The sequence below is a fragment of the Arvicanthis niloticus genome, chromosome 13, assembly GCF_011762505.2.
Source record: "Arvicanthis niloticus isolate mArvNil1 chromosome 13, mArvNil1.pat.X, whole genome shotgun sequence".
Classification (NCBI taxonomy): domain Eukaryota; kingdom Metazoa; phylum Chordata; class Mammalia; order Rodentia; family Muridae; genus Arvicanthis; species Arvicanthis niloticus.
Genome location: NC_047670.1, coordinates 7,210,759 through 7,219,176, shown reverse-complemented (window position 1 = coordinate 7,219,176; position 8,418 = coordinate 7,210,759). Strand labels below are relative to the sequence as shown.

The 8,418-nt window shown below is 41.1% G+C and overlaps 1 pseudogene; it reads left to right on the top strand.

The window, feature by feature from the left end:
* Positions 1–4,895: 4,895 nt before the first annotated feature.
* On the top strand, positions 4,896–6,329 carry LOC117718899 (eukaryotic translation initiation factor 2 subunit 3 pseudogene; annotated as a pseudogene).
* Positions 6,330–8,418: the final 2,089 nt, after the last annotated feature.

Below are 8,418 nucleotides of genomic sequence, written 5' to 3'. Positions count from 1 at the left end.
TGGTGTTGGATTTTGGTAAAGCCTTTTCTGCATCTAGTGATATGATTATGTTTGTCTTTCAGTTTGTTTAAACGGTGGATTATATTTTCTGATTTTTGTATGTTGAACCATCCCTAAATCTCTAACATGAAGCCTACTCAACAATGGTGGAAGATCTTTTTGATGTGTTCTTAGATTTTGTTTTCAAGTAATTTATTTAACAATTTTTGCATCTATGTTAATAAAGAAATCGGTCTGTAACTCTCTTTTTGGGTTTTTATGTGGTTTGGGTATCAGGATAAGTGTGGAATAGTTTGATAATTTCAGAAGTATTGGTACTAACTCTTCTTCTCTTCTTTGAGAGTCTGGTAGAATTCTGTACTAAATCCATCTTTCCCTGGGCCTTTTTGTTGTTGTTGTTGAGAGACTTTTAATGACTGCTTGTATTTCACTAAGGGTAAAGGTCTGTTTAAAGTGGTTATCTGATCTTGATTTAATTTTACTAAGTGAGAAAATTATCCATTTCTTTTAGATTCTCCAGTTTGGTGTAGTAGAGGTGTTTAAATATGCAGTAATGACTCTCTGCATTCCCTCAGTGCCTGTTGTCAAGTTACCCTCACTCATTCCAAACTGTCAATGTGGGTTGTCTCTCTGCCTTTTGTTAATATCAATAAGAGTTCACCAATCTTTTTGATTTTCTCAAATTACCAACTTTTTGTTTTATTGATTATTTGTATTGTTCTCTTTATTGATTTTAGACCTCAGTTTGATTATTTCTTATCTATTCTTTCTGGGTGTGATCTGTACTTTTTGTTCTAGAGCTCCCGGGTGTGCTACTAAGTCACTAGCATGAAATCTCTCCATTTTATCTGTCTGTCTATCATCTATCTTCTATCTGTCTGTCTGTCAATCATCTATCTTATATCTATCTATCTATCTATCTATCTATCTATCTATCTATCATCTATCTATCTATCTATCTATCTATCATCTATCTTTCTATCTATCTATCATCTATCTATCTATCTATCTATCTATCTATCTATCTATCTATCTACCTATCTACCTATCTATCTAATCTGTCTTATATAGGCACTCAGTGCTATGAGATTGCCTCTTAGAACCATTTTCATTGTGTCCATAAGTTTGGGTATGCTGTGTGTTCATTTTCATTCAATTCTAGAAAATCTTTCATTTCTCTTAATTTTGGCCTTGACCCATTTTTCATTCAGTAGTGAGTTGTTTAGGTTCCATAAGTTTGTATGTTTTCTGTTGTTACTGATATTCCGCTTTTGTCTGTGGTGGGCTGGTAGGATGCAGGGAGTTATTTCAATTTCTTATATCAGTTGAGACTTGCTTTGTTTCTAAGGGCACCCAAGAATAAAAAGGAAGAGTATGACAACTCAAGTCATATACTGACACTCACACACTGATAGTGGGAGACATTAATACCCCACTCCTCCCAATAAACAGAAACTAAACAGAAATGCTGGAGCTAACATACATTATAAACCAAATGGATCTAACAGATATTTACAGAACATTTCATCCAAACACACACACACACACACACACACACACACACACACACACACACACAATCTGCTTGAGTTGTAATACTCTTCCTTTTTATTCTTGGGTGCCCTTGTGTTTGGTGCATAAATGTTAAAAGTGGCTTGGTGAATTTTTCCATTGATGAGTATATAGTGTCCCTCCCTATCTCTTCTGATTACTTTTGGTTTGGAGTCTAGTTTGTCAGGTGTTAAAATGGCTACCCCAGCTTGCTCCTTAGGTCTATTTGGTTGGAATATCTTTTTTTTCCATCCTTTTACCCTGAGGTGATGTCTCTCCTTGATGTTAAGGTGTGTTTCTTGGATGCAGCGGAAGGATGACTCCTGTTTTTGTATCCATTCTGTTGGTCTGTGTCTTTTTATTGGGGAATTGAGAACAACATTGATTTTGAGAGATAATATAATGAGCGGCATTTGCTGATTTCTGTTCCTTTGTTGTTGTGGTGGTAGTGGTTGTGTGTGTGTGTGTGTTTCTACCCTTTTGGTTTGCTAGCATGGAATTATTTATTCCTTTCATTGTCTTGGATTCAGTTTACTTCTTTAGGTTGGAGTTTTCCTTCTGGCCACTTCAGTAGGGCTGGATTTGTGGATAGATATTGCCTAAATTTGTTCTTTATCATGGAGTATTTTACTCTTTCCATTTGTTGTAATTGAAAGTTTTCCTGGTATAGTAGTATGGGCTGGCATCTGTATTCTTTTAGTTTGTAGACTATTGATCCAGGCCCTTTTAGCTTTTGAAGTCTCGATTGAAAAGCCCTATGTTTTCCCCCTAAGTCTGCCTTTATATGTTACTCGCTCTTTTCCCCTCTGGCGTGTAACATTGTTTCTTTGTTCGTTATGTTTAGTATTTTGATTATTATGTTCCAAGGAGAATTTCTTTTTCTGATCCAGTCTGTCTGGTGTTCTGTATAGTCCTTGCACCTTGATAGGCATCTTCTTTAGGTCAGGACATTTTTATTTAAAAATATTTTCTGTGTCTTTGACATAAGTTTCTCTTCCTTCTCGGGTGCCTAGTGTTCTTAGATTTTTGTCTTTTTATAGTGTCCCAGATTTTCGGAATGTTTTGGGGCCAGATTTTTTTTTTTTCAGATTTAATATTTTTTTTGACCAAAGTATCCATTTTTGGTCAAAATCTCCTTTCACGTCTTCGGTGTCTGAGGTCTTTTATCGTCTGTTGGTGAGGCTTGCCTCTGAGGTGCCTGTCTAAGTTCCTTACATTTTCATTTCTAGATTTCCATCTGTCTAGGTTTTCATTATTGAATCTATGTCTACTTTCAGGGCTTGAACTGTTTTGTTCATTTCCTCCCACTCTTCATAGATTTCTTTGAGGGATTACCTTTTCTTCAAGGACCCCTCTCATGTTCAAGAAGGTCACTTTATTTTTGTTTGGGTTTTGTTGTTGTTTTTTTTTTTGTTTGTTTTTTTTTTTTGAGACAGGGTTTCTCTGTATAGCCTTGGCTGTCCTGGAACTCACTCTGTAGACCAGGCTGGCCTTGAACTCAGAAATCTGCCTGCCTCTGCCTCCCAAGTGCTGGGATTAAAGGCGTTCGCCACCACCGCCCGGCATGAAGGTCACTTTAAAGTCTTTGTGTTGTGTTTCAGCTATGCTGCACCTCTCTGGTCAGGCTGTTAGGCTCTAGCAGAGATCTACTGCCCTGGCTATATATTGATTGTATTTTTATATTGGCGTCGGGTCATCTGGGTTTGGAAAGACTGTAATTCTAAGTGCAGAGTTTTGGTCTTGTCTTTGTAGGGTAAGTAGGTGTTTGGTTCCTTGGTTTCTGTTACCCGCTCTGGTTCTTAGGAGGGAATGGTGTGGATATGTCGCCTGGTAGGGAATTCTAGGATTCTGATAGGTGTGGTCAAAGGGGTTCTGGGTAATATGTTTCTAGGTATTGGGAGCTGCCATGCAGGAATGAGGATGGGCTGGGAGGCTGGGTGATGGAAGGACTGTACAGGAGGAAGGAAGGCAGGGTTGTTCTACCAAGATCTGCCTAGTCCCTTGGGAATGGGGGCAATAGAGGCCCAGACAGGTCCAGAGCTGGGGATGACAGCAGGAGGTTGGGGTTAGAAAATAGAAGGGAGAAACTGGCCTTCCTGCTTCCCTGGATTGTGCTGTGGGCTCCCGGGCGATGCTGGATGGAGTTGGGGGCTGCAGTGGTGATGAATGGGTGGAAGGCAGTTTGGAGGATCTGTGTGATCACATGAAATGATTGTAATTTTATGAATTTGTTAAGATTTGTTTTGTGTTCCAGGATGTAGTCTATTTTTAAAGACATTTCCCTAGGCCATTGGTAGAATCTGTATTTTTTGGTGTTGGGTGGATATTTTGGTCCTATCTGCTAGATCCGTGATGTCATTTGATTCTAAGGCTTATCTATGTTTTGTCCAGATGACCTATTAGAGAAAGTGGGGTACTGAAATCATCCACTATTGTAAACAATTATTACAATTGTTTCCTTGATTAGGATAAAGTGTCTTATGTATCTCTTCAGATGAGTTTTAGTCTGAAGTCCCTTTTGTCACAGTTGGGACAGCAGTGCCTACTGGCTTCCTGTTCATATTTGCTTACAACACTTTTTTTTTCCATATTTTTACTTAAGACAGTGGTTCTCAGCCTTCCTAATGCAGCAATCCCTTAATACCTCCAACCATAAAATTACTTTTATTGCTATTTTATTATTATAACTTTGCTACTGTTGTAAACTGTAATGTAATTTGTGCTTTCTAACGGTCTTAGGCGACTCCCGTGAAAACATTCAACTCCCAAAGGAATCATGACCCACAGGTTAAGAATTGCTGACTTAAGAAGTTGTCAGTCAGGAGGGCCTGGAGATGAGGCAGTTCCCTGGGTGACTGGAGCGTGGGGTGAAGGCTCCTAGAGGCTCCTAGAGGCTCCTAGAGCTGGAGCCTCTAAAGCCTTAGTGTCCAAGGAGTGCATGCCAGCTCCACCGCCAGTAACTTGTCTAGTCCCCAAACTGGTGAACGATTGTGAAACTTGGAATTTCTGGAGTTAAGCTTTATAATAAATATAATGTGGATGATTAATGTAGCGTAGAGTGTGTGTTTGGCATCCACGCAGCCCTGAGTTCCATCCGGAGATGCAGATGCCTATAATCTTAGCACTTAGGAGATGAAAATAGAAAGATTAGAAGATAAAGGACATTCTTGGCTACGAAATCTAATTGGAGGCCAGTATGAGACTAGCGAGATTGTTTAAAGTCATTAAGGTTTAAGTCTGTAAAGAATTGGAAACCGGACTACACTGTTCACTGTGTTGGACACTTGAGGACTTGCTATGACTCCAGGATTAGGTGGCCTTTCGTCTCCAGACCTCTCTTAGATGTTACCAAGCTGACACCACTTTCACATGAAGTTATCAGCAGACAAGCTACAATTAATATTGGCACAATTGGTCATGTAGCTCATGGGAAGTCCACTGTGGTGAAGGCTATTTCTGGAGTTCACACTGTCAGATTCAAAAATGAGCTAGAAAGAAACATTACCACCAAGCTTGGATATGTTAATGCTAAGATTTATAAACCTGATGACCCAAGTTGTCCTAGACCAGAATGTTATAGATCATGTGGAAGTAGTACACCAGATGAATTTCCTACAGACATTCCAGGGACCAAAGGGAACTTCAAATTAGTCAGGCATGTTTCCTTTGTTGACTGTCCTGGCCATGATATTTTGATGGCTGCAATGCTGAGCGGTGCAGCAGTGATGGACGCACCTCTTCTGTTGATAGCCGGTAATGAATCATGCCCTCAGCCCCAGACTTCCGAACACCTGGCTGCCATAGAAATCATGAAACTCAAGCATATTTTGAACTTACAGAATAAAATTGATCTGGTAAAAGAAAGTCAGGCTAAGGAGCAATACGAGCAAATTCTCGCATTTGTGCAAGGAACAGTAGCAGAAGGGGCGCCAATTATTCCAATTTCTGCTCAGCTGAAGTACAATATTGAAGTCGTCTGTGAGTACATAGTGAAGAAAATACCAATGCCCCCAAGAGACTTCCCTTCAGAGCCCTGTCTCATTGTTATCAGGTCATTTGATGTCAACAAACCTGGCTGTGAAGTCGATGACCTTAAGGGAGGTGTAGCTGGTGGTAGTATTCTAAAAGGAGTGTTGAAGGTGGGCCAGGAGACAGAAGTCAGGCCTGGTATTGTCTCCAAAGACAGTGAAGGAAAACTCATGTGCAAACCAATCGTTTCCAAAACTGTGTCACTTTTTGCCGAATGTATTGATCCTCAGTATGCTGCCCCAGGTGGTCTCATTGGGGTTGGAACAAAGATGGACCCCACTTTGTGCAGAGCTGACAGAATGGTGGGACAAGTGCTTGGTGCAGTTGGAGCTTTACCTGAAATATTCACAGAACTGGAAATTTCCTATTTTCTGCTTAGATGTCTTCTGGGTGTATGTACTGAAGGAGACAAGAAAGCAGCGAAGGTCCAAAAGCTGTCTAAGAATGAAGTGCTTATGGTCAACACAGGATCCCTGTCAACAGGAGGAAGAGTTGGCGCTGTCAAGGCTGATTTGGGCAACATTGTTTTGACCAATCCTGTGTGCACAGAAGTAGGAGAAAAAATTGCCCTTAGCAGAAGAGTTGAGAAACACTAGCGTTTAATTGGTTGGGGTCAGATAAGAAGAGGAGTGACCATTAAGCCAACTGCAGATGATGACTGAAGACTTCAAGTTAAACAATGCCTTGGGATGGAGTTGGGATTTCTTTTAATAGCCTAGGGGTATATTTTCAAAGCAATACTCGAGAGAATTAATTTCATAGCTCATTACCTTACTAATAGCTATAAGTTTATTCTTATATTTTGGCGATGAAAATGTAACCACTATTTTTTTTTTGATTCCTTGTTTTACATCATGTAGCCCAACCCCACTCATCCCCTCATAACCGACCTTTGCCCTTGCAACCTCCCACAAAATAAATAACACACAAACAACAACAACAACAACAAAAGAAGTTGTCAATCTTTAAGGCAATGTTTCTTGTAGACAACAGCAAGATAAACTTAATCTGTTTATTTAGCCTTTGACTTTTGATTGGACAATTGAGGCCTTTAATATTTAATGTTATTATTGAGAAATGTGTGTTGATAGCAGTCTTATTGTTTATGTTCTGTGGTTTAGTAATTATAGTTCCACTCATTTTCTTTCTAGAGTCTCTTGGCCGTGCTCACTCTCTCTTCTGTCTGAAGTATTGCTTCTAATTTTCTATGCAGGGCTGGCTTGGTGGATATGAATTCTTTTAGCCTGTTTGTATCATTGAGGTTGGGAAACCACAGGCAAAGGTCTTCGGACTGAGCCAGAGCCTTGGGTGTGGGGCCCAGGCCCCATCTAAGGATTAGGAAGAGAACAGCAGGCTTAGTGTTCCAAGGGTGGACTCACTAAGCTGGGCCAGAGCACAGTGTGCTGGCCAGGCTGGGCCTGGAGGGTGGATGTGATGTAGACATATCACTCTACTGCCCTCCCTAAGGTATCTCTTACTTCTCTACCACTGTATCATAACTTAGTTCTCAGGGGTCTTATCACCTGCTTCTTCTACAAGGCAGAACACTGGTCTACTATATTGATTATATTATGCTGATTGGTCCAAATAAGCATGAGGTAGCAACCACCATGGACCTCTTTGTTAAAATGTTTGTGTATTTGAGAATAAGAAATAAATTACTTCCGGACACCAAGGCTGGCCTGGCTGTGGCTGCTGCTGCTGAGTTCCAGATCTGCCAGCAGCAGATACCAACACAGAGCTCCTAATACACTATTATCTATGTCACCAGCCGGTGACCTCATGGTAAACTGAATACATTGGACTATCTCCATCATGGAAAGGTCAATGCTTCATCCTTATTGGAATACTTATTTTGGTTACAGATTTGCCTTTCCTGACACAGTGCTTCCACCAGGACTGCCATCGATGGACTCACTGTCTTATCCATTGCTACAACAGTCTACATAGCATTGCTTCTGACAAAGGACTGCACAGCCAATAAGAACAGCAGTGAGTTCACGCTCATGGGATTTACTGGTCTTGCCATATTCCCATCTGCCTGAAGCAGCTGGTTTGACAGAACAGTGGAGTGACCTTTTTAGAATGCAGTTTCTATGCCAACTAGGTGGCAACAGCCTGCAGGCTAGGGCAGAGCTCTGCAGAAAGCTGGCTGTGCTCTGAATCCATGTAGAATATTGTTTCTCTGGTAGCCATGATTTACAGGTTTAGGAATCAAGAGATGGAAATGAGAATGGTGACATTCACTATTAATTCTAGTGACCCACTGGCTGCTATTATTGTTGTTGTTGTTGTTATTACTATAAGTTTTTTCAAGACAGAATCTCTCTGTGCAGCCCAGGTTTTCCTGAAACTATGTAGATCAGGCTGGCCTCAAACTCAAGAGATCTGCATGCTTCTGCCTGAGTGTGGGATTAAAGACGTGCTACCACGCCTGGCTCCCCGTAAGGAAAAATGTTGGCTTCCTGTCCTATGGCTTAGTGGCTGGTTTAGAAGAAGCACCTCAGAGCTGGAAGTGTTTCTGGCAAGAGACACCACAAACATCCCATTGGACTGGAAGCGAAGACGTCACCATGGCCACCTTGAGCTTTGGATGCCCTAGAACCAACAGGCTAAGAAAGGAGTTACAGTGCAGGCAGGGCATTGACCCTGATTACTGGGGAAATCGGACTGAGCCTCCAGATGAGGTAAAGGGGGATGCTTGGAGTACAGATCTTTAGTGTCTCTTGGCATCACGGTGTCCTAATCTGAAGGCCCATAGGGTTGATAGAAGACTGCTCTGGAAGCCCATTTGTTTTCCAAGCCCTGGCTGCAGGCACGTGACCTGGATACTATCTG